Source organism: Pelecanus crispus, chromosome 8 (assembly GCF_030463565.1).
Source record: "Pelecanus crispus isolate bPelCri1 chromosome 8, bPelCri1.pri, whole genome shotgun sequence".
Classification (NCBI taxonomy): domain Eukaryota; kingdom Metazoa; phylum Chordata; class Aves; order Pelecaniformes; family Pelecanidae; genus Pelecanus; species Pelecanus crispus.
The window spans coordinates 17,570,547-17,595,014 of record NC_134650.1 but is presented as its reverse complement, the minus strand read 5'-3'; the positions used below and the strand labels follow the sequence as shown (position 1 = coordinate 17,595,014).

General features: G+C 49.4%; 1 protein-coding gene across 1 annotated transcript in view; it reads left to right on the top strand.

Annotated features, from left to right (window-relative positions):
- The window catches only part of LOC104030718 (rho GTPase-activating protein 7-like), a 64,037-nt gene that overhangs the window by 921 nt on the left and 38,648 nt on the right, over positions 1-24,468 (top strand). The gene's annotated exons all lie outside the window — the stretch shown is intronic.

Genomic DNA, 24,468 nt, shown 5'->3' with positions numbered 1-24,468 from the left:
ATTACGAATTAATTTGATGTGAGGCTGAACAGGGAACTCCTATTCCAGTTTGTATTTTCTCCCTTCTGCCATTTGTTGCCATTGTGCTTTTGGGCATTGCTGATGTTCACAAGGACTCTAATGAACAACTTTGGCAAAAATAAGAAAGTAGGTAGTGGGGAGTAGCTTGACTAAAACAAGTGAAACATGAAATCTCCAATTTGATCCTTTCAGTCTGGAATTGTGTGCCTGTCAGAGCAATACTGGGGTTAAGAATGGACATATGCAGGAGAGGGGGTTGTAAAGAAGCAGGTGATCCTGAGGACCGGTGTGAAGGCAGAGCAAAGCTCTGACCAGTGTCGTTCTGCTGGTACTCCAAAATGAATAGTAGTGGCTCTGTCATAGCCATGAAGCTAAACCAAAGCCTGGGTCAAGCCAGCTCCTAGAATGTGGAGAAGGTCAGCTTTTGACTTTAGATCTGAGCTTCCCAACTGTTCTGTATATTTGCACAAAATCTGAGGCTGCTTCGATCATGCTGTGAAGAGTTTAGATCAAGAGCTAACCATTGTCGCCCCAGGGTCCCTGGATTTTGTACCATTTAATGTCTGCCAGGGCTGGGCGGGTGCCCTGCAAAGGCAGACTGGTCTGCTGCACACCCAGTGGGAGCCATGCTATTTGGGGTGGCTGTGCTGCAGCCCTGCTTGAGCAGCGCTGCCAGGAAGCGGGCAAGTCCTAGGAGGAGCAGCCAGTTTGGTGCCAAGTATCACCTGGGAACACACGTGGTCACACCCCCTGAAAGGCTTGTCTGGTTCTTGTGTTTTGCCGGCAGGTTTCTGATATACTACATAGTGAATGCATATGGAAACAGCCACTTGCAACTGTTGGACAAAAAATATATATAGTGTTTTCTTTGGCTGGAACCAAGAACTTCTTGTCCTTGACAGATGCAAATGCATGGCAGAAACCCTTAGAAACAGTTTGCTTCCCTGGCTAAGTCCAGATTTTCACCTTAACATTGTCCTGTCTTTAAAAACAAATAAATAAATAACCATACCAGATTGTTTTTATTGACCTTAACATTGACTTGTCTTTAAAAATGTAAACAATTAAAATAACCACGCTAGATCAGTCCAAGAGGGCTCTTGGGATCCAAGAGCCTGACCCCGCCTTCAGGGTGCTGACCCTCCAACTTCCCAATTTCACTTCTTAACATCAGCATCTCTAGTATCACCTTGGTGTTTCTGGAAGTGTAATTGGTATCTACAAGCCAAAGCATAACTGGAAAGCTCTTAAGAATGACTGCCACAAAGCCCATTTTCTAAAGGTTCCTTTTCTTCTTTTTCTTCTACCTGATGCTGTTGGGAAATCTGGGACTGGTGTGGTTGGTGCAATGTGGGATTTTGGGGTGGCTGGTGCTCAGGGAATCAGCCTGACCTGACAAGACTAAGGGTCAGTTCTGGGCTTCTCTTGGGTTTTGGTGTTTCCAGAAAGATGTGAACTTGAACCTGCATGGTTTTTCAGGAAGCCTTTCTAGGATGTCAAAAATAATACCTCTCTCTGTCCATGTAGCTGTCCAGCTACCTATCCACAAGTCTTAGACTTCAAGCTCTCAGGCTCTGCGTTAGCAAGTGCAGATGTGCACAGAGCAGAGCCTCGGGCAGCCAGCCCACGCACAGGGCCCGATGACAGCCCCAGGGTGGCAGGGTCTGGGGCTGTGCTGGGCCCCTGCGCTGCGTAGCATGGAGGTGAACGCTGGGCTCGCTAAGCAAAGTGCCTGTGGTGTTCCTCCTCTCCAGCGTGGGGTCCCTGTCCCCAGCTGGCAGCATCTCAGGCAGGGCAAGAGTAATAAATGTTCTGGTTACTGAAAATGGCTTTCTACATTGTTTTTTTTAAGAAGCTTGGTGGGTTGCGCATAGCTCTTTCCACCTGTGGCTTGCATTCGTCTTTGCAGAGACAGGAGATTTTGTAGCCGTATTTCCACCCAGAAATCTGCCATTCTCTTGCTGGTGGGGCATCCCTCTCTCCAGCCCCAAGACTGTCTTCAAAGTAAGTCGAAGCTGCAACCACCAAACTGAGATATTTCTTCTTTCCCCTGAGCCTACAGGCACTTCACTCTTTATAAGAAGACCTTTCAGAGGTGCCAAGGGGCTTAAATGTTATTGCAAACATCCCCATTCCTATTTCAAAACAAGCAGCGACTTATTCTTTGGACTGAAGTTATGTTTCAGTTTGGAAGTTTATTGATGCTGCAAGTGAGGCACGATACGCTCCTCCCTGAGGATGGAGCAAAGAGGCTGTCAGATCAGTTTGCGACTTTCAGTGGAGGAATAGGACATTGGAATTGTATTTGTGTGTAAGATCTATGATTTGGGGGTCTCCAAGGTCCTCAAACCCCTTTGAAAATCCTAGCTTTAATTTGTGTGAGCTGGTCAGGACTCTGGCATTGGAGCACAAAAGGAGTCTGAGCTGGACTGAACGGTAGCACCAAACCCAGAGACACTGCTTGCAGTTGTGGAGCCCATCACACCAGACCAGCATTACAGTCCATTGGAAGAGGTGAGGGTTTATCATGTGTACACACAAGATGTGTTGGTCAGTAGGAGTATTGAGCGTGAATGTTCCTGAGGAGCAGAAGTAACAGAAATTCTGCCAGGGGGATGGTCTCTTTCTTCTGTAAAACAATAGCCAGAACTTAAATTACAACTCTTCCAGATGGTAGGAATAAGGCTCAGCACGATCAGGAAGCCTTTCAAGGAGCTCAGAGTTCAGGCATTTGCTGTTTGTCGGGAAGGTTTGCATTATCCCTCTGTCCTTGGGTTGTGTAAAGGCACAAACTCCCACTTCTGGTCCTGGAGCATATCACAAAGATCAGCCTTCAGGACTACAGTTTATTGCAACCCTGCGTTTCTCAGAAAGAAGTTGTAAAATAGTAATCCTGATATTAATTGGAAAATATACACACATACATGCACACAAACACACACGCACATTGAGAGAAATAGCATATCAAAATATGTTTTGCTTTAGAAAATAACACTTAAAAAAATAGAGACTCTTTCAATAGTTTCCTATGAAAAAGTGCACACCTCTGTTTGAACTCAGTCTATCCCTTCCCAGGGTGACACCATTTAGGTAATTCTTAGAAACCCAAGCTATAGCTATCTTAAAAATCCATAGAGATCATCTCTTATTCCAAATACAAGCTAATGGGCTTTTGGCAATCTCTGCTCTTTAAGGTATTTTAATTCTATTGAACCTTTCATTACAGCCATTCTGGCACTTCATTTGGCCAAAGCTGTTCCGTGCTGCTGTAGCACATGCCCCAGAAGCACGGGCCTTTGTCCCAAGGGGTGTGCTGGTACACATGCCGTTGTTGGCGATACCAGTTAGAGCTTCATTATTTCAAGTTTCTGTAGATTTCAAACATGATCTGTTATTTGTCAGAGGAGAAAAACTATTTTTAATATAGTGTGTTCAGTAGACTTACATTAGAGAAAGATGGGGAAAAACTAGGCACGACACACTCCTTGCTTGGTCAAAGTAATTCTTCATACTCGTATTGTTTGCTGGCATTATAAGTTACTGCAGCTGAGTTCAATCATGTTCTTCTACTTAGTGGTGTTAAAATGAAAGCTAACACCAAGAAAGCAACTGTATTCAGTAGAGCAAAAGATACATTATCTTCTGCCTAATATTATTGTATCTGTTCTCTTCTAAAAACAATGTTGTGATAAGGCTTTTCAATGAAGGAATTGGGGAACTCTTCAGTGCACTTGTATTTCTGAGTCAATGCAGAGGGAAAGAAAACAAAGCCCCAAGAATGGTGTCAGACCTGCTCTTAGCTGGGTCCCCGGAAGGGGAGCTGTGCAAACGCTTCCCAGCAGCTGCATCCCCTGGCACCCACAGGCTTGGGGGGCACGGGGCATTACAGCAAGCACAGCCATGGGGATCCTTCAGCAAGAGTGAGAGCCCAGCAGGATGCCAAACGCTGCAGCCACTCGGTGCGCTGAGTGACACCTCATTCAGAGCCGCGTTTGGTCCTGGTGTCCCTCCATTGCACCTTGAGGTCTGGGCTGCATTTGGAAAGGGAAGAAACTCCTGCAGTGAGCCATGCTTTCAACCATTTGTTTCTATTTTGGGACATAATATAAACCACACCAAGAGCTTTCAAGTGGGAGACTAAGCCAGAGTCTTTTGAAACAAGTCACTTTTTGCCAGTCCAACTGCTGCATAGTACAAAGGGCTGGGAAGTAAAGATTTAGCAGCATGTTTGGGGCTGGCTCCTCTCCTTTTCCCTGGATGGCAGGTTGTGCTCCATGCTGGGGGTCTCCCAGGTGGCTCCCTTGGGCTTGTAGGAGCTGAGGGACTGAGACACCCGTCTGCCACGCTGGGAAGGGGTGGGGGGCCAGGTGCGCCCCTTGGCTCTCCTCCCCTGGTCTGTCAGGGTCTTCTCCCAGAACAGCGGTTGCCTTGACTAATACTTTGCAGTGTTGTCACAAGCACCCAGGGAGACAGTGGTCCCTCCCCTTCTGCCCAAAGACCGGCGAAGCTGTATGTAATCCTAAAAAAATGAAGCACGCCGTAGCCCGTGCTGCATCCCTGCCCACTGCCGTGACGTGGGGCGGTGGCTGGGAGGCAGCGCTGGCTGGAGGGGAGGTCTTCCTCCGGGCTGTGTGGTGCTGCCTCCCTTTCCTCCAGCAGTACCTGGCCCAGCCCCGGGCTAATGCAGCCCACCCGGGCCAGCCAGGGACGCTGACCCCCCTGCCCACGCTGCCTCTGCACAGCACGCCTGCAGTGCTGAATGCACAAGATCCTCTCCCAGGGTTGACAGACCTTGGACAGGGGGACATCCCCTGCAGGCATCGCCAGAGGTTGCTTTGTCTTCAAGGGAGGTCACCACAGGCTTTATATTTACTTTGTGACCTGGTGCTCTCTTCTCCTCCCTTGTCTGTACAAAACAGAGCAGGTAGGAGCAGTGTTTTTCGCTGTGCCAGCAGCTCTGTAGGCAGCAGGGCATGTTGCAGGGCCCTAACTTGGAGCCCTGAACTTGCCTGGTGGGAGTGGCAGGAGGGTGAGACCTGGCCTGGGCTGGAGATGCTCGGGGTGCTGCAGGAGGCAACCAACCATGCCCAGGAGCGGGACAAGGCTGTCCCCCCACTCAACCAGGTCACTGCCTCCTTTCCCAGCAGCAAACGTCTTGCTGAAGCCGCTCCTGGGGCTCTTGCTCAGCAGGGCAGAACTCTGCCATGACTGGCCGAGCAAGTGGGGGGAGACGCTCCCCCCTGGGTTGAGCCCACACTGCTCCTGCTCATCTCAGCACAGCACCAAATGCTTCCGACCTGCCCAGCTCTCCCTGCAAGAGCATTAGGCCCAGGCCCTCTGAATGTATTTTTTAGGGACTGTAGGGTGATCTGCCTCCATATGGGTTGAGATTTCCCCACCAGAGACTTGTGTTGGCTCAAGCCTCCTTCCAAGACATCCTTTCCCCGCCTGTATGTGTCGGCCACCCATAGCCCAGCCTCTGCTGGGCTTGTGCCTGAGCACACAGCTCTGCCGAGCCCTGCTTTGAGATGAAACATCTTGTGTTGACTCATTTTGACCCAAGCAGCCTTCCAGAACAGACAGTTGCATGCGAGTTACGCTGGGCTGTGAGAAAGTAACGCAGACAGGGTTTTTTTTTCTAAATATAAGGGAAAGAGCTGTGGGTAGTATCTACTACTCTGCACCAGATGGAAGAGCTGTAATACAGCTGCTTCTCAGCTTGCCCTGGACTCTGTGAAGAAAAGCAAATGATGGCTACCTGGGCTGAGTCTCCTCCTGGCTGCAGAGCAGAGCAGGTTTTGGTGTGTACCTGGCTGGAAGCCTGGAGGCACCCTTCATTAGCTTTAAGGAGAGGTTCAGGGTCTGAGGCCAGTGGCAGCAGGGAAGCATGATGGACGTCAGCCAGTGCTCTGCCACACGCAGCCCCCATTCCTTGCAACACGGGCAGGAGTTACAGGACGGAAGTAGCATTTGGTTATATATGTAATGTTGTCTGCACCAAAATCTGCTAACTGGAACAAAACCTCACCACTTGTAAGTGCTGGGAGAAGGACAACTGGCATTCATTGATGTTACAGCACAAGCTTTAGCGCATTCATACTGAACCAGACCAGGTGGCACCTACCTGGTGTCCTCTCCCCAGCACTGGCCAGACGCAGAGGTGTGGGGACTCCAAGCCTACAGAATTACACCTGTATGCAAACAACATATATGACAATAGTACTCCAATTAAAAAGTATTTAAGATGTGAGGATATGGGCATCAGTGACCCTGAAAAGGTCTGCAAAGAAAGGGGAAGATGAGACACTGCTCCACGTATGACAACATGGCCAAAATGCTAACATGACGTGTGTGCACAAACTCCAGGAAACTTTAAGGAGGAGCTGAAGAAGGCTGGTTAATTTCCTGACAACAACTGTTGCTGTTGCTCCTGGGCTGCTATGCTTAGCGTAAGCATCGGGATTCGAGAAAGAAATTGGGAAAGTGGATAATGCTCTCACTGGAGGCCACATAGGAGATCCAGCTACAGGATTCCTGTGATTCCTTCTGGCCTCACGGTCTCCAGCAATGACAAAGGGGAGCAGCAGGAGCCTCTGGTGCTCCCATGGTGCTGCCTGCTCCTGCAGAGCTGGGTTGCCAGCAGCAGGAGGCTGAAACTCCTGGCTCTTGGAGGAGCCTCAGATGAAGAAAAGTTTATTAAAGGAAAGGCAAAATAGGCATGTTCTCCTGGTGCTCGTTCTAGTTCTCTTTCCTCCTCTGATGCCAGCATCTACCCAGGCAAACCACCACTGCATTGCTGCCCAGATGGCTGCCAGTTGACCCACTGACTACACAACTTGTGCTCGCTCACTGCAAGCCGCACAGAAATGTACTGCTCTATCTTTGTAAACAGGCTAAAAATATCGTGATGCTGTTCCTCTGAGGGCCTGAGTTCAGAGAGGCTGGGAAGGAAGCTGGGGTCAGGCTGCCTTCGGGGACCAGACGCAGGCGTCACACATAGGCATGGAGCCACGGGACAGTCCCCTCCAGCTCTGCAGAAATGGGGGCTGGCTAGAAGAGGCCCAATGCTTCAGACGCAGTGCCGGTGTCCTGCCGCCCCAGCCCTGGAGAGACAGTGGTGCCAGGCCTCCTCGTGTTAGTGCTAATTGTGTGAGAGTGCGGGAGATGTGACTTGGAAAGCTCCAGAGCTGTGTGAGAAGCCCAGTGTGGCAGCGGGGAGCAGCCTGCGGTGGTGGGACTGCTCACAAAGCTTGGCTTTGGTTCTGCTCCTCTTCTGAAGAGTAATTATTCTCTTTTCTGTACCACTGCATTCATTGGGTTCAGTGGTGCAGGTACCAGCATCCTGCCAAACACTGCCTTCTCCAGGTGGTGCCACCTGCAGTCAGCCAGGGGAACACTTGTCTTCTGGGCCCCTTTTCTGAAGGGTGCCCTGTGTGAGGCTCGTGTCTCCATTTCCTCCGATTTCTGGAGTCAGAAAAGACTGTTCTTTCAGACATCCTATTTTAGAAGCAATTCAAAGCTATTTTCTGTTCTCATCACACCAGTGCACCTTGCTGAAGTCTGTGGCTATCCTAATCACATCCTGGTCAGGATAACCAAGACCCATGTCTGGATGTCTCCCTCCACAAGTGATGCAGAAGCATGTTCCAGCTAGAAACTCATCAGGAGTTATTTCAGTTTGCTATATATGTCTAGCAGCCATGAGGCCCTGGAATGTTTTCGGCTTTTCTTTCATTAGTGCTTAACCTTGTTACCTGGTGCAAGAATGTGTGGCACAGAGTTAATTAGTAATGAGCTCTGGTACCCCGTCAAGTGCCTGTTGTGTGCTGTGAGCAGCTGAAAACAGAGACTAGGGATCAGCTCTGGTGTCCCAGCAGTAATGGCAGAGATCTCTGCTGTTGTACGCTACCTGGCTTCCCCCTCTGTCTCTCCACTGTACTTGTAAATTTAATATTTCCCCTACGTGAGCTGTGGTGGTGGAAGCCAGGGATCTGCTGCTCTCCCTGGGCCTATGGCAACTGCCTGGTGCTGGGCAGTTCAATCTCAAAGAGGGAATAGGTCCAAAACTGAATAAATGCACATAGCGGGCAATAAACACATTAAAGCCTAGATGTGCTACTACCATCCTTTAGTCTCTACCTGCCCGAAAACCCAGTGAAACCCCAAATGGCCCTGCACGCAGGTGGGTCGTTGTGGAGGTGGGTGCTGCCCCCTCAGCCGCTTGAATCATAGAATCATAGAATCGTTTAGGTTGGCAAAGACCTTTAAGATCATCAGTCCAACCATTAACCTACACTACCAAGTCCACACTAAACCAATCAAGGGTAGACTAGACTAAGCCATGTCCCAGAGTGCCACATCTACCCATTTTTTGAACACCTCCAGGGATGGTGACTCCACCACCTCTCTGGGCAGCCTGTTCCAATGCTTGACCACCCTTTCCGTAATGAAATTTTTCCTAATTTCCAACCTAAACCTCCCCTGGCACAGCTTGAGTCCATTTCCTCTCGTCCTATCACTATTTATTTGGGAGAAGAGCCCAACACCCACCTTGCTGCAACCTCCTTTCAGGTAGTTGTAGAGAGCGATAAGGTCTCCCCTCAGCCTCCTCTTCTCCAGGCTAAACAACCCCAGTTCCCTCAGCTGCTCCTCATAAGACTTGTGCTCCAGACCCTTCACCAGCTTCGTTGCCCTTCTCTGGACACGCTCCAGCACCTCAATGTCCTTCTTGTATTGGGGGGCCCAAAACTGGACACAGTATTCCAGGTGCGGCCTCACCAGTGCCGAGTACAGGGGGACAATCACCTCCCTGCTCCTGCTGGCCACACTATTCCTGATACAAGCCAGGATGCTGTTGGCCTTCTTGGCCACCTGGGCACACTGCTGGCTCATGTTCAGCCGGCTGTCTACCAACACGCCCAGATCTTGCGGCTGCCTTCCTGCAGCGTCTCGCCGTGAGCCCACTGCCCGTGTGCCACAGCGCCTGGCCACACTCACCGCACAGACTGCTCATTGCAAAACACATTCAAACTGTGATCAGCTGCCTCTTCTTCAACCCGAATGATATAGAGATGGTTTTAAAGGAAATAACCTTTGCTGTGTAAAAGAGTCTCAGTGTAAATGAACTAGATTTAGCATACTTTCCTCATTGCCTCTGGCAAAACTCGGCAGAGTGTCAGGGGTGGTGTCCGCATTATAGCACTCGGCAATGTGCTATGCACTGAGCTCATTCAGCTGGGCCGCGCTCCAGTTTATCGAGGATTTCTCACTGTTGTAACTCTAGTGCTTTGAGTACCTCTGCGCGTTTCGTTCCTCTCCGCAGCTGATTTAAACTGTACGTAGTCTGCATTTATGTCCTGACAGCATGTCTTGCTGGGGCCCGTGCCACCCACACCTTTGGCACTATCAAGCTCAATCCCTGTTGCGAACTCGGTTGTTGATGCTGATGAGAGATGGCAGCTGAAGGGACTGCTGATGAATACCGGGGGAAAGAGAAAGGAAACGGCGTGTCAGAGCCCCGCCGAGACGCGAAGGGCGGCTGGAGGGGGCTGTGACCAAGCTGCTCTTTCCCAGGGAGGATTCTCCACCCCGTCCTGGGTGGGATCTCGACACTCCCGCTTAAAGCCGAGCAGACGGGCTTAGAGTTCGGTTGCCCCGGGCAGGACTTGCTCACTTGCAGGGACACAGGAATAACTTCTGCACAGGACAGTGATACGTTGCAGCTCACTCTCACCATGGAAGGTAGGAGGAGGTTTATCTTCTTTCCTTGAGTATTCTATTTCTTTAAAGTTATTACCAGAAAACAGGGCGTGAGCTGGTTTGGGGGATGGAACGGCGAAGGTGTGGGCCTGGCTCTTCCCTCCTGGGATGTGCTGCTTCTGCCTGCGCTCGTTTAGACAGAAACGAGGAAGCTTTGCAGTGCTAGATTTTGTCTGGGATTTAGAACGAAACCATGCAGCCCTTAGAGACTTTGGGCTCTAAGGCGCGAGCAGCCGCGGGCGGCCCGTGGCGCAGCCCGGGGGCGGGCGCGCTCCTCCAGGGGGCAGCAGCTCCCCGCGCTCCCGCGCGCCGCTCCGGCCCGCGCGCCCCGGCAGCCGCCCGGGTTCCCTGCGAGGAGGGGTCGGCAAGCGGGCATGACCCTCTGCACGTGCGTGGGGTTGATTTTGTATGGACAACTCACGGGTCACGAGTCGTCGAATTCCACGTGCGGTCCAAGAACTGGAAGTTTTCCTTCGTTAGATAAAAATTTCGGGAGTCTCGCTGTCGGTGGCGGCCCAGGGTGGGCAGGGCAGCACTGGAGGCTCCTCACTGGGATCACCAGGCCCCTTAGTGCTGGCCACTGAAGTCTCATCCCGGCCCGTGCGTGCAGAGGCAGGGCAGGGGAAGGCTTTCCCGCAGGGGATGGATGGGGTGGTGGGCAGCGCGGGCGCCGGGAAAACAGCAGCAGTGCGGCACGGTGGGGAAAGCGTGTCAGCCCTTGGGAGAACAGCAGCGTCGGGCAAGTCACCCTGAGCACTGATGCCTCTTCCTGAAGAGTAATGGCAATATGAGCTGTTTACTGGGAGGAAAAAAGCCGAGAGGAGGACCTTTGCAATGGGTGCCTTGAGCCTGCAGCAGCAGGGTGGCTGTCCCGGCACCCGGCACGAGCAGGGGCTGGAGGGGAGCAGCCGGTGCTGCTCCAGGCTTCTGCGCTCAGCCATCCTTACCATAGAATCACAGAATCATAGAATGCTTTGGGTTGGAAGGGACCTTTAGAGGTCATCTAGCCCAACCCCCCTGCAGGGAGCAGGGACAGCTTTAACCAGATCAGGTTGCTCAGAGCCCCGTCCAACCTGACCTTGAATGTTGCCAGGGATGGGGCCTCCACCACCTCTCTGGGCAACCTGTTCCAGTGCTTCACCACCCTCATTATAAACAATTTCTTCCTTATATCCACTCTAAATCTATTCTTCGTTAGTTTAAATCCATTATTCCTTGTCCTGTCACAACAGGCCTTGCTAAAAAGATCCTCCCCATCTTTCCTGTAGGCCCCCTTTAAGTATTGGAAGGTCGCAATAAGGTCTCCCTGCAGCCTTCTCTTCTCCAGGCTGAACAACCCCAACTCTCTCAGCCTGGCCTCATAGGAGAGGTGCTCCAGCCCTCGGATCATTTTGGTGGCCCTCTTCTGGACCCGCTCCAGCAGGTCCATGTCCTTCTTGTGCTGAGGGCCCCAGAGCTGGATGCAGTACTCCAGGTGAGGTCTCACCAGAGCAGAGCAGAGGGGCAGAATCCCCTCCCTCGACCTGCTGGCCATGCTTCTTTTGATGCAGCCCAGGATACGGTTGGCTTTCTGGGCTGCAAGCGCACATTGCTGGCTCATGTCCAGCTTTTCATCTACCAGTACCCCCAAGTACTTCTCTGCAGGGCTGCTCCCAATCCCATCATCCCCCAGCCTGTATTGATATTGGGGGTTACCCCATCCCAGGCGCAGGACCTTGCACTTGGCCTTGTTGAACCCCATGAGGGTCACACAGGCCCACCTCTCCAGCTTGTCCAGGTCCCTCTAGATGACATCTCATCCTCCTGGTGTGTCAATGGCACCACTCAGCTTGGTGTCGTCTGCAAACTTGCTGAGGGTGCACTCGATCCCACTGTCGGTGCACTCAATCCCACTGTCATCCTTCCAGGTCCTCCCTGTCCTCCCCAGAGCCAGAGAGGTTTTTGGGTACAGGTTGAGCGTGTGTTTGGTGTCTCAGGTGGTTCCACTCTTCCGTTGCTCTCCCACCTCACTCCTGCTGTGCCCAGGTACCTTCAGCAGGGCTGGAGACCCTTGGCAGCACCTCCCGCCTGCAGGAGCTGGTGCCCCTATGCTGGGGAAATCCTTGCATTGCTCCGGCAGTCAGCTGGGCCAGCTGCAGCTCCTGCCTCTGCCAAAGACTCGCTTGATAATGCTGAAAAAATCCTACAGTAATTCTGATGGATCTGTAGGAGGGTATTAAGTGTCTACATGTCTGATGGTAGCTTTTATTTTATTGCTCCACGTAAAACATTTTGTATTCTCCGGGCAGGAGATGGAAGTGTTACAGTGAATGTTCTCAGAAAATGAATCACTGTCATGTTGTCCCTTCCCAGAGATGCTCCCCTGACAGACGGTCACTGGGGCTGCAGCTGCCCAGCCGGCAGCTCTGCTCTCGCATGGGCTTTGAGGACTGTTTGCCAGGACCACAACTGGGAATAACACTGCATTTCTTGTCCTTTGCCTCTCTCTAAAATAAATCAAGCTGAGTTTTCAACCCTCTGTTTGCTGATGCTCTCCAGCCAAGTTTTGAGTCAATTTATTTCTCATTGCTTTTCATCACCCTGGCGATGTGCCGAGCACAAGAGCTGAGAAGAAACACAATTAGTTTGCTGGTTTTGAGGCCAGGGCTGAGCATCCATCCGTTGGTACACACAGGTCTTCCAGGCGGTGGAAAAGGTGTATTATTTAAGGTAGAAAATTACTTGTCTTTTGGAAATAAATAAATTGTTGACGTAAGATAAAAGTCATTAGAGGAGAATGGGTTATGTTGCCAGATATTCACCATAAGAACATTTTGCACTTGAGTGCTGATACAAAAAATGCAGTGGGAAGCGACCCAGAGGGATGGTGACTGGAGGGTGGGGGGGGCTGACCCGTTGGCCATGCCATGTCCCACAGCAGGGAAGGAGCCACCTTGCCCCACGGCTGCTGTGCCACAGGGCCACAGGGCAGGGAGAAGCCATCACCTGTCTGCTCTCCTATGCATTGCACTCACTGGTGAGAGCTGCTTGTAAAGCCAGTAGAAGTGCCCCGCACGAAGCACAAGCCTGAGGCGGGTGATAGGGTGCCCCAGGTCCCAGCAGTACCCATTTGGGGTGTGTCATGGTGGGGAAACCTGCTGGGGTTCTGCAAAGGCCCCCCAAGCCATCGTGGGGCTGCTGCAGTCAGCGCTTCCGGCTGTGAGCGGGGGTACTGCCCCTGTCCCAGTTTTCGTCCTGTGGTCAGAGAGCTATTAAGAGATGGGGAGCTGGTTCTGGAAGCGTTTTCATGTGGATTGCTATGGTTTTTTGGTATGAATTTGCCATTCCAGTTTCTGAAGTCCACCATTTAGGAACACTTCCAGGGTTAGCATTATCTGACACCTGCCAAAAACCTGGCCCTCATGGTCTGGCAAGACCTGTGCAACAGGGGCTGAGCACACACCCCACCCACTGTACCCATCCCTCCTCTTCCTCTTCCCGTTTCCCTTGATACTCCTGGGAAAAGGCAGGACCTGGAGCTGTTGGAAGGCATGCTTGTGTGGGAAGGGAACTTGGCTTCTCTGGTGAATAAATAATATAAAATATGTAGCTGTTTTATGCATTAAAACAAAGCTTCATGAAAGGCAAAAGACAAAGGAAGGGCCCTGCTGACAGCTCGGTAGGTTTTTACTGTGGTGCCTGATGTCTTCTAGCTGCTGGAGCCTGGGGACCACTTGTGATTCTCAGCTTCTTCAGTGACCTTAAGCATCTGAAGTAGGATTGGTGCTGGCAACCCTGCTCTCAGCTTTCTGGGGCTGTGGTACTGCAGACCTTGCTGCTGCTTCCATCGTCTTCCAGAAATGGGGCAGGAGCAGGGCGCTTGCAGGGGATAGAGGTTTGTGGTGGGTGTACAGAGGGTGGTTTTACAAAGAGGCCAGTGCTCATGTGCTGCACAGCAGCTTCCCGCTCTCCTTCCCAGCTCCCAACTCGCAAACAAGAATGAGGATCTTCTTGAAATTTGACCTTTTTTCTCAGTTTTACTCATTGTGTTTGGTAATTGTTCCTTCTTTCTTTCAAGAAGCAGCACAGTAATCAGCTGATGTCCCTACCTGGCCTTGCATGATGGGACCTTCCTATTTGTTAGGCAAAGCCTATTGATTTAATTTCTGTATCATTATTCAGGCTAATATTGAATATGTCAATGATGATGGTGCAGGAAATTGAACACAGTCTCAAAAAAAGGACAGAAAGCAGGTAGAGGTGAATGTGCAATAAGGTTACATGATGCCGTGGCTGCTGCTCTGCCTCTCTGGCTGCACGCAGGCTGTTAGTGCCTTCGGCTTCTGGGAAGCGTTGGCTGGGCCACCTGAGCTGGTCAAATACCAGCACTGGTTGCTGCTGGGGGACATGGATTGGAAGCCATGTCAAATAGTGAATGGCCAAACCTGTATCCAACCCCAGCTAGCTCCTGTGCCACTGTGCAGCTGCAGCTGTGGCTCTGGAGCTGATGCCAGCAGAGTGGTTCACTCGATGGCTACCTGGGATGGGAGGAGGATGGGACCTTTCCCACCTAGTGCAAGGAAGATGAGAGCTGGCTGCCGAGGTGGATATACTGTTCCTTTCACCAGCACATCTTGGCCTGAGCAGAAATAGCTGTCATATTCGACATTACATATAAATATGTAATTATGCATAAAGATGGGTCTGAAGAGTGTATAATAAATGCAGACACATCTGTGGCTGGTTGTCCAGGGACTGTGGGAAAGACCTGTCCAAAACAGCTTTCTCTAGGCTCTCGGGGTAACTTGCCACTAGATGTCACAGTGTGCTTGGGTTTGCGGCTAGGGACCAGGTGTCCCACCGGCACTGGGGACCCCCACCCAACCCACCCAGAGCAGGGGCAAAGTGGTTCCCTAAAGTCCCTCTGTTGGACTGAAGCAAATAAATAGCATCTTTATGTCTGTTCTTTTCTTCTAGAGCATTTTGGAAACATTCTTATATTTCGTATGTCATTCAGCAAAGTCAGAGAGACCAACAGGTGAATAAAGAGGTTCACTTGCTGCCGGCCTGCAGGGGTTGCCCCAATGGGACCCCTCACCTGGCAGGTATCCAGTGGCCCTTCTTCCACTGCAGCAAACGGCAAACTCCCTGTAGCTTCAGTTAATTTAGCAGGAGCGCACTATATATGTGTTTCAAAAGCTCTTGCTCTGAGGGGGACACATTTTGCCATCAGTCCTGTTCCCATCAGCACGAGGCAAATGGAGGCCGGAGCTCATGCAGCTGTCTGGTACTGACTTCTGCCTAAACCGTATCAAACAGCTATTTATAGGCACACAGGAAACCGTGCTGGACCCTGTGCTTCCTTTCTCATCTGAGCTGAATCTTTAGTCAGCTCAGCAGCGCAGGGAACATTAATTTTGTATGCTATTTTCATTGAACATTGCGCTGAGCAGTGGTAGAACACGTGTGTGGTCAGATTTGGGCAGGCTGGTGATGAGATAGGCAAGTCATCTTCTAAACTTGTTACAGTTTTATAAGAAAAAGGGTATATTGTTAAAAGACTAGAAATAGATCAGTGTGTGATGCATTTGCTGAATAAATAAATGAGTGCCAGCATTTAAAGCCTCCTGGTGGAAGTGATTTAGGGACCCAGACTGGCGAGGCCACACCACCACCCGTACCCAGGCCGTTCTTTGTTGAAGTGTAGCTATTGAAGTAGTGATGGCATCACTCTGCTGCATTCACTCACCATCAAAAATGAGCATGTTTTTGACAATCTCATATTGAACAAATGACACATCCAGGTGTTACCTGGGATGGACAGTGGCATTCTTTCCTTGCGTTCAGTAGCATCGCTGATCTAGAGACTAGGATCTGCCCAGCCTGAGTAGGGTTCTTGTGCTCTGAATGCTTCAACCTGGAGAGCAGCTCCCTGGACAGGACACTGCTCCCTCCCTGCTCCTTCCTTGCACACAGGGAAGTTGGGCAGACGCGGACGTGCTGCGGGGGGAGGCAGAACTTGTGCACTGTGTGCACGGGGAAGGGAGCCACTGCCCATGTGCCCTGGATTGCAGTGTGCTTTGCCCTCGGTCTCCTCCCATTGGACACATCTGGGCACCTTCACACATAGCAGAGTGCTTACTAGTCTAGGTACCCTGGAGTCTGTGGGGAGCTGCCTAAGGCAGTATGTGCATACGAGTGGTAGATTCGTATTTCCAAACAGCAGCTGTACACCAACCCCAGCTCACACGCTTTTGTGCCACAGGAGGTGCCCTACAAGTGACCTTGAAAGACCAAGAGACCAGTCCCAGGCTGGCTGTGGTGAGCAGTTCCCCATCAGACACCACTGCCTAAAAGGAAAAGGGCAAAGCACCATTTTACTTCATAAATTACACCTTTTTTCAAGTGTATGTATATATGCAATTCTTTTCTTCTCCCCATGTCCAGAGAACAAGGCTGTTCCCATGCTGGCTCTATCTGTTATGTCAGCATGTGAAGATGCTCTCATAGGGTGTAAGTGTTTTTCAAAAGGGTCCATAATTTAATAAAAACATTCCTAAAAAGCCTGTGGTTTTCCAAAGTTATCTAGAAAGAAAACTCATTTTGAACCTCAGTGCCCTTCAATCCATAGCAGATTTGCTCTTGCAGTCACCACTGAGGCTGTGGACCCAGTGTGTCTCATCAGACCGGCGTAGCAGAGGGCTCCCTATGTTCAATGCTTTAACTGATTAGGCTACTAATTACAGAAGCTAAAGAGTTGTTTAAAGCAGCTGGAAGGAGAAATTTCAGGGATTTTCCTTGAACTGCTTCCAAACTGATAGGACATTAAACAAAGAAGAACTTGGAGAAATTTAAATTACAGCTTGTGACCTGAATGTCAGACATCGTGCTGCACTTACACCAAGGAGCGCATTCTCTCTACAACAGACAAGATGGATGGGGTATAGCTGCAAACCACTCTCTACTATTAATTTTCACCACATGAATCTTTCTGACCAATAACAGATTATCATTTTGCTTTGTCTGGGATTGCCTTTTTTTTTCCTCCCCCATGGCACCAGTCCGGAATATGTACAGATCTTATTTAGTCACAGTTAGTGACTGTGCCTTAATATTAGGAGTCTCCCCAAATACTTACTGTGTTGCTTTCTCCTTAGAGAATGAGACTTGAGCCACCCTATCATTCCTCTCCACCTGCAATAACTTTGAGGTGCTTTGAGCAGAGCAGGTTGCTCCTCCAGAGAAGAAGGATTTATTGGTTAGGGGCCACCCTTCGGTGCTGGGAGTCCAGTTGCAGCTCTGGGGAAATGGTGTAGCCTCACCACCTTTCAGAAAAACATGGCTTACCTGTTTCAGTGGGGGTGGGAGGATGGATGCTCTGGATACATGCAGAGAGGAGAAAAGGTGAGATGCGTATAAACACCAAGAAAACCAGCAAAAGCTTCTCCAGGCTGTCCCACCTGAGTGTCTTAAGGCTGAGTGAGGTCCTCGTGGAGGAGGCTGTGGTGCATATTCTGTGGCCAGTTCCCAGGGGCTGGCTGGGCTGGAAATACCCCAGTCTGGTGACCACAGCATCCCTGCAGCGGGCGGGAGCAGCCCAGCGCTGGCTCCACATGCTCACCTGGGTCTGAGGCATGAGCAGAGATGGGAGCTGGTGGCCAGGGAATCAGCATCAGCCCGCAGGCTAACAGCCACAGCCTGGCTTCTGCTCTGAGCAGCCAATGCCAGGTGAGATGGCCTGCCCGAGCCTCAGTTGCTGCCAGAGCGTGAGGAAGCAAGCCTTCTCCTGCGTGGAGATACAGGTGGTGTGGGAGGGTGGCACTGTCTAACAGGTTTGCTTCTGTAGGATGGTGCTGCGACTTAGGACAGCAACTCTTTGGGGGACAAAAAAACCCCAGCACTTAAAATTAACATAAATCTAATTTTCCATAGTTATCACCAATCTCAGATTAATTCTGGAGCATGACCAAACTGCTGCAAGGCCCTCACACTACTGTATTTAATATATACCAGTGTATATATTAAATGTGATTTCTAGACACATTAGGGCTTCTCAAGGGGAGTGCAGATAAAGAACGGGCTTGAGAGGCAGCTGGCCAAGTGCTCTGCAGGAAGGATGTGTGGGCACAGAAACATGCAGCACCCCGAGTTTCCTTTCACTTTTTTTTTCTTGTCACTTTTGTGCTGTTCTGTCACCCTCAGATGTGTTTGCATTTGATTTACACTAGTGAAAGAGCTGAATCTGGAGCCTGGCAATTAAAACTCACCAAGGAAAGCCTAGGGTACATGAAAGAGCAGCATGGTTAGCATGGCTCCCAGAGCAGCTGTCAGGAGGATGGTGGTGAGGGGAAGACATGGCACCGGGGGCTGCAAGGTGGGAAACTCGCTGTCTCAGCAGCTTGTTCTGAGCAGCCATCCGCACAGCCAGATGGTTTGACGGAGGTTTTAGCATTGCTTTGCTTCCTTCCTAAGGCAATGTGAATATTCCTGGAAGTGAAGTGCATTAGCTTCTCCTCCTCCTGAAGTCAGAACCTGTCTTCTTCCCATTTATCCCACTCCCTTGTCAGCTGGATTCGTACAGACTCATGCTGGTTTCCCTGTGGCTGAGCACAGTGCCTTGAAGCTGTGATCTGCTGGTGCCAGGAAAGTCTGTGCTTACTAGTTGTAAGGAAGCTGCCTTTTCAGTTTGCTTCTCGGCTCTGCCTTCAGAACTGCCCAACTTTTTAACATTTTAATGCCACGTGCCAGGGAGTTTGCCTAATCTAAACACCCTCACGCCTGATGGCTGTCGAGGGCAGCAGTGCCTTTCTGAGGAAAGGTGCCAGAGGCCAGTGGTGGGCAGTGCTCCTGGGCCCCCCCTTGCAGCACGTGTCCCCATGGTCCTGCAGCCTGGCTGGGGCTGGGCTTGGTGCATGCAGAGCAAACAGGGCTTCTGTGCCTGCTGCATCCATCATCTCAACTGCAAGGGACTTCAAGCACAGATCAGGCTCCTGAGGTGTAGAGCTTGTGAATCTCAGGGAAAGAGCAATTCCTCCCTGAGGCCTTTGCTGGAAGCAGCTGGATGGCAGGGAACGCAATGGCTCTGCTTCAGGGGCCATACCTTTCCAGACAAGGAAGCAGGGATGATGCCTCAGAGCTAGCAGGTCTCCAAGTGGAAATAACCCCCAAAACCATTCTGTGCCCTGTGAAAGTGCACGGGAGAGGAGCTGCCAAATATCTACCTGAATTAAGTATCAGGCTCAAGATCACACCAGTTGAGTCAATGGACATCTTTCCTTTGATTTCAGAGCTGTGGGGTGGTTCCTCCATGACCTGCCAAGCAGACCCCGGGATCCGTCTGCACAGTCAGGCACGGCAGTGAGCTGGAATGAGGGGGGCATGCTGGCTGTGAATAGGAAGGACTCTGACTGCAATCCTGAGGAGGCTGAGGGGAGACCTTATCGCTCTCTACAACTACCTGAAAGGAGCTAGTAGTGAGGTGGGTGTTGGTCTCTTGTCCCAAGTAGCTAGCGATAGGACGAGAGGAAATGGGCTCAAGCTGCGCCAGGGGAGGTTTAGACTGGAAATTAGGAAAAATTTCTTTACGGAAAGGGTGGTCAAGCATTGGAACAGGCTGCCCAGAGAGGTGGTGGAGTCACCATCCCTGGAGGTGTTCAAAAAACAGGTAGATGTGGCACTTCGGGATATGGTTTAGTCTAGTCTACCCTTGATTGGTTTAGGTGGGCTTGGTAGTGTAGGTTAATGGTTAGACTGGATGATCTTAAAGGTCTTTTCCAACCTAGACGATTCTATGATTCTATGATTTTATGATTCTAAGACTGCTGAACATTTCAAGACAAGCTGTGCACACTCTTCAGCACACACAAACGGAGCCCATGTGCAGTCCCAAGGTATGGGATCCACCCCTCGGTTTGTCCTGGAGTCGCCGCAGCAGTTGGCACAGGAGTGATCCTCTGTTGCCAGGAGAAGAGAGCACACGACGTTCAGGGAGGACGAGGTCAGGTCTCTTCCTGTTTAGATGTTTTCAAGAAATGCTTGAGCATTTTAGTGGAAAAATGACTGAGGGAACCATCCAAATTAGGAAACAGGAAATACTTCACTAACATAAATATGAATTTGACAGCTGAAATGAGAGACAAGTGATTGTCAGGTAGGGCTGGTGAGCATGCTGGTGGGCCAGCAGCTCATGCTGAAGCTCAGCAGCCAAGGGACATGTTCTCACTGCCACGCACAGGGACATACCTACTCAGCAGTTGTTACTAGTGTTGTGCCAGCTTGGATGTGGGAGCCAAGTCACTGGGTGTCTTTCATCCTGGGGTCTCCCAACATAATGCCGATAGTCAGTAAGACATGTCCTTCAAGAGGGGGACTCCTAGTATTTCCAGCAGTGGATACTGAAAACTATGACAGTAAAATCAGACGTTTTACGAAGTTAGTAGTAGACTTTCCAGTGCCAGATTACCTGTGCGATGAAATTAGCTGTTCGTATCTAATGTCAGCCCTGCTCTTGACTCTTTTTCCCCTTCAGCAAATCACTGAACCTCCCCAAGCCCCTTTATAGCCATATGTTAAGTTGATGTAATGCTGCTTTTAAGTCTGTGCAATTACTCAATTACTTCTGCATCTGATTGCAAGTCATATGCCCTTAGGGCTATGATTCAGTTTTGCCCCTTCGTTTGCTGTGTGACCTTGAGCACCACATTAAATATACTTTTAATATTCCAAGGAATTGTGCTCATTTATGCTCATGATCATGCTAACCAAACTCCTACTCTATACCCAACTTTCCAAGCAGAGTCTGCTTGTTATTTATTGCAATATTTAAAGACAGAAGCTAACCTCTTCTAAAATACAAAAGAGATTTGGGAGCCTAAGTTCCATTCAAATTCTCCTGAAGCGAGTTTCAATGGAGCTTGAAGATTCTAAGAAATTTAGATACTTCTGAAAATGTCACCCTAGCTGTACCTCCAGGGTCTGACATTACACAGACACCTGAATTACTAAGGCAAGTTCCCTTTGCTGATCCAACCTGATTGCTGCGGAGCTTGCAAAGCATTAAGTATGCACATATTTAATGTCTGCTAATGCTGGAAGGGGAAGATGCCTCGAAGTGAAAACTATTGTGCATTTAAATGTGTTCTTCTTCAAAGCTCATCTCAGCCCCAAGCCAAGAAATAACAGCTTCCTCCAGCTCCTGGGGAGCCATTTTGGAGGGGCAGTCTGGTGCTGCTTGCTTTTTTATTTTAGTCACTTACATGTTCTGTGCATTGGAGAGATGAGCTATTGAATCAAGGAGTGGTGCCTGTTTGAAGAGAGGTCTTCTGGAAGAATGAGTGGCCAAGGGAGAAGTGTGGGTAGAGCTTGCCCCATCACTAGGATTGGCCCTTGCCTGGGATGATACAAGGTTTTTGAGAGTCTTTTCTCTTGTGCGTGTTTGTATAAGGAGCAACGGTGGTTTTCTTTAACTTTGTTGGAAGATGGCTGTGAAATAACATGGACAAGAAGCAAACCTGTTTTCTGAATATTTTAAGAACTTGCACCTTAGTTTTTTGTGTATGTTAATTGAAAGTAAACAAGGCTTGGAAAAGCAGCCAGCATGGGTTTGACCCTGGGACAATTCTGGGAATAAGCAAATACAAATAACCCTTTCCTAAAAATGTTCTTTGCAGCCCCACCCTTCAGGAGCGATCTTCTCTGCAATGATGTAAGTCTGGACAACCTTGGCAGTCAAGGGCTGAACTTCAGGCTCTTGTTCATACTCAGCAGTTACTCTTACAGTACAAATAGCTCCCTGGAGCCAGAAGGCAAATTACTGAGAAACCACGTTGTCCTGGTTTCAGCTGGGATAGAGTTAATTTTCTTCCTACTAGCTGGCACAGTGCTGTGTTTTGGATTTAGTAGGAGAATAATGTTGATAACACACTGATGTTTTAGTTGTTGCTAAGCAGTGTTTATACCATCAAGGACTTTTCGGCTTCCCATGCTCTGCCAGGTGCACAAGAAGCTGGGAGGGGGCACAGCCAGGACAGCTGACCCAAACTGCCCAAAGGGCTATTCCATACCATATGATGTCATGCTCAGTATATAAACTGGGGGGTGTTGGCTGGGGAGCAGCGATCGCTGCTCGGGAACTGTCTGGGTATCGGTCGGCGGGTGGTGAGCAATTGCGTTGTGCATCACTTGTTTTGTATATTCTTTTGTCATCACTATTATTTTCTCTTCCTCTGCTGTCCTATTAAACTGCCTTTATCTCAACCCATGGATTTTACTTTGGGTTTTTTTTTTTTCCGATTCTCTCCTCCATCCCACTGCGGGGCAGGGAGGATGAACGAGCAGCTGTGTGGTGCTTAGTTACTGACTGGGGTTAAACCACGACACACGTACCACATAGAGTGAGGATTGCTGAGTCTGGCTGCTTGTCATCCCAACCCAATGAAAAGCTATGGGCTGGGGGACAAGAGGTTGGAGTGGGACCTCAGCAATGGCAGCAGCAGGAGTTCATCCCCACTCAGTGTTCCTCTCCATACCTGCATTGCAAAGAATTTAAACTGCAAAATCTCTGCACTGCTATTAATGCATTAGTGTTGTGAGCAGCTAGTGTCAGCACACCTGTAAATAGGAGCTCGGCTGTGCAAGTTAATTCTTTGAATCTGTAAAGTGCTTCATGCTCCTTGCCTGTGAAACAACATAAAATAAGTGTGATGTGTAACTTCTACAAATACTCCAGCTTCTACATAGCAAGCCCTCAAACCACTGAAATAGTTACATGACATCAATGAAGACAAGGACAGTGATAGACTTAAATGGTTTAAAAAAGTAAAGCTACGAGACCTCAGCTGTGTTCTGATTATTTTCTTTGAATTTGCTTCCTTTTCATTGTTTTTTTTATACTGAGACATAAATAATGTTAAATTCCAGATCACCCATGGGTCTGAAATTTAGCTGTAACAAGGACTTCTGCCAACTTTTACAAAAGGATTTTGCTAACATGAAAGAAAAATAGCTCATACATAATAAACACTCCTCCTGACCCATGTTATCCTTTTGCATTTAAGGTCAAACATTTCTGAAAGGAGAATAAAAAAGATAAAGGAGATGCAGAGAGTCAGCTGCAACAACAAACCAAACCTCTGCATGAAGGTCCTCCCATCAGGGTTTTGTTTTTCAGGCTGTTCACAGCTGCCACTACATTTTTTCCTTGGCTTGAATAACGTAAATACTGGGCTGGGTAGTGCTTTCCTTTACACTGGTGTAAATCTAGGTTGGAGCTCAAACCTTGACCTGACCATACACACACTTTATCCCTGGGATCTCAGCAGGACAGCATGCGGTATAAAATTAATCACGGGTGTAAATCCATGCAGGACTTCGGCTCAGTTCTGCAAATTTGACTTCAGATGACCTCAGAGCAGTTCCTCTGGGCTTTAGGTGGTGTGACACAGGCTGAATTTGGCTTAGTACATTCTGCTGCACCCAGCATGGAGGTTCTAGCCAAGAGCAGCTATTTGGTAATAAACCGATAATTTTTAAATTCTTCCAGTTTTCTTTTTCTGAGTAATATGCGTCTCTGTCCTGCCAGAGAAAATACCTACAGGTTTCATAATCAGTTTATTCTGCTGCTGAACTGATTATGCATTTTGAATGGCTAAAGTAGATGTACTTTTTGCAGATAATGAGTAGAATACTTATCTCCTTATATTAACTCCTTTCTCCAAGCCCATGCCCTCATGATTCAAGTAAGACTAGTGAATATTTAAAATATGGTGGGAGCATGCTGGAGACAAGGTTTTATCACATGGTGGCCAATTTCAAATTCTACTGATGGTTAAGTGAAGATGCTAAAAATGCGATTGAAAGAGGAATGTCTGGTTTCAAAGACTGGCAGCAGGGAAGAACTTCTGGGCAGTCAGGTCCACGTGTTGAGTCAAAGTGCGGCCAGGCTGAGGAGGCCAGGTTGCCTTCTCCCTGCCACCTTGAGAGCTGCCTGGCACACCAAGGTCAGGATGCGCTGTGCTAACTATGACATGAAGCTGACCTTGGGCGGCTGATGTTCTGGCAGCCCACCAAGCTTTCTTCTAGGTGTAGTCAGAGGAAACATCAGTTTTCAGAGATTTTTCTGATCCAACACACTCTCTTTTGACCATTTGCTAGAGTTTGGGCAAGCCTGACTCCGCTTCTTTTTTTTTTTTCTCTTCAATTTGTTTTGATGCAAAAAAATGTAAGCAAAATAATAGAAACTCTACATAGAAAACCATGAAGTGGCCAGGCCCTGCAGTACAGCCCACTCATTCATGTATGCTGACTTCACCTTGTGCCTAGAAAAATCCATGTTATAAACAGACACTGCTCAAGTTTGCAGTGAATTAAGTGGAGGCTGTACGCATGTGAACGTACGGCTATCTTCACAAGTTGTGGCATGCCCGAACACTGGTTCTCACATGGAGACCTCTTTCTTTACATTTCCTGCAGTAGGTGCTTACTGTATTGATCCTTTTAGACTCTGCTGCTGCTTAGCTGAGCTTTGAGCAGTAGCAGGGGCCCTTGGGGAGCATGCAATGCATGGTCTGAAAACTGTCATCACAGCAGTGGCTCCTACTTTCAACTGCTGAGAGACAGGGTGAAAACTAGTTATTTCTATGTGACAGGCTGGTATCCTGTGTTCTCCTGAGTAGACAAAGAGCACAACCCTCCAGCCAGGAAGCTGAGGTG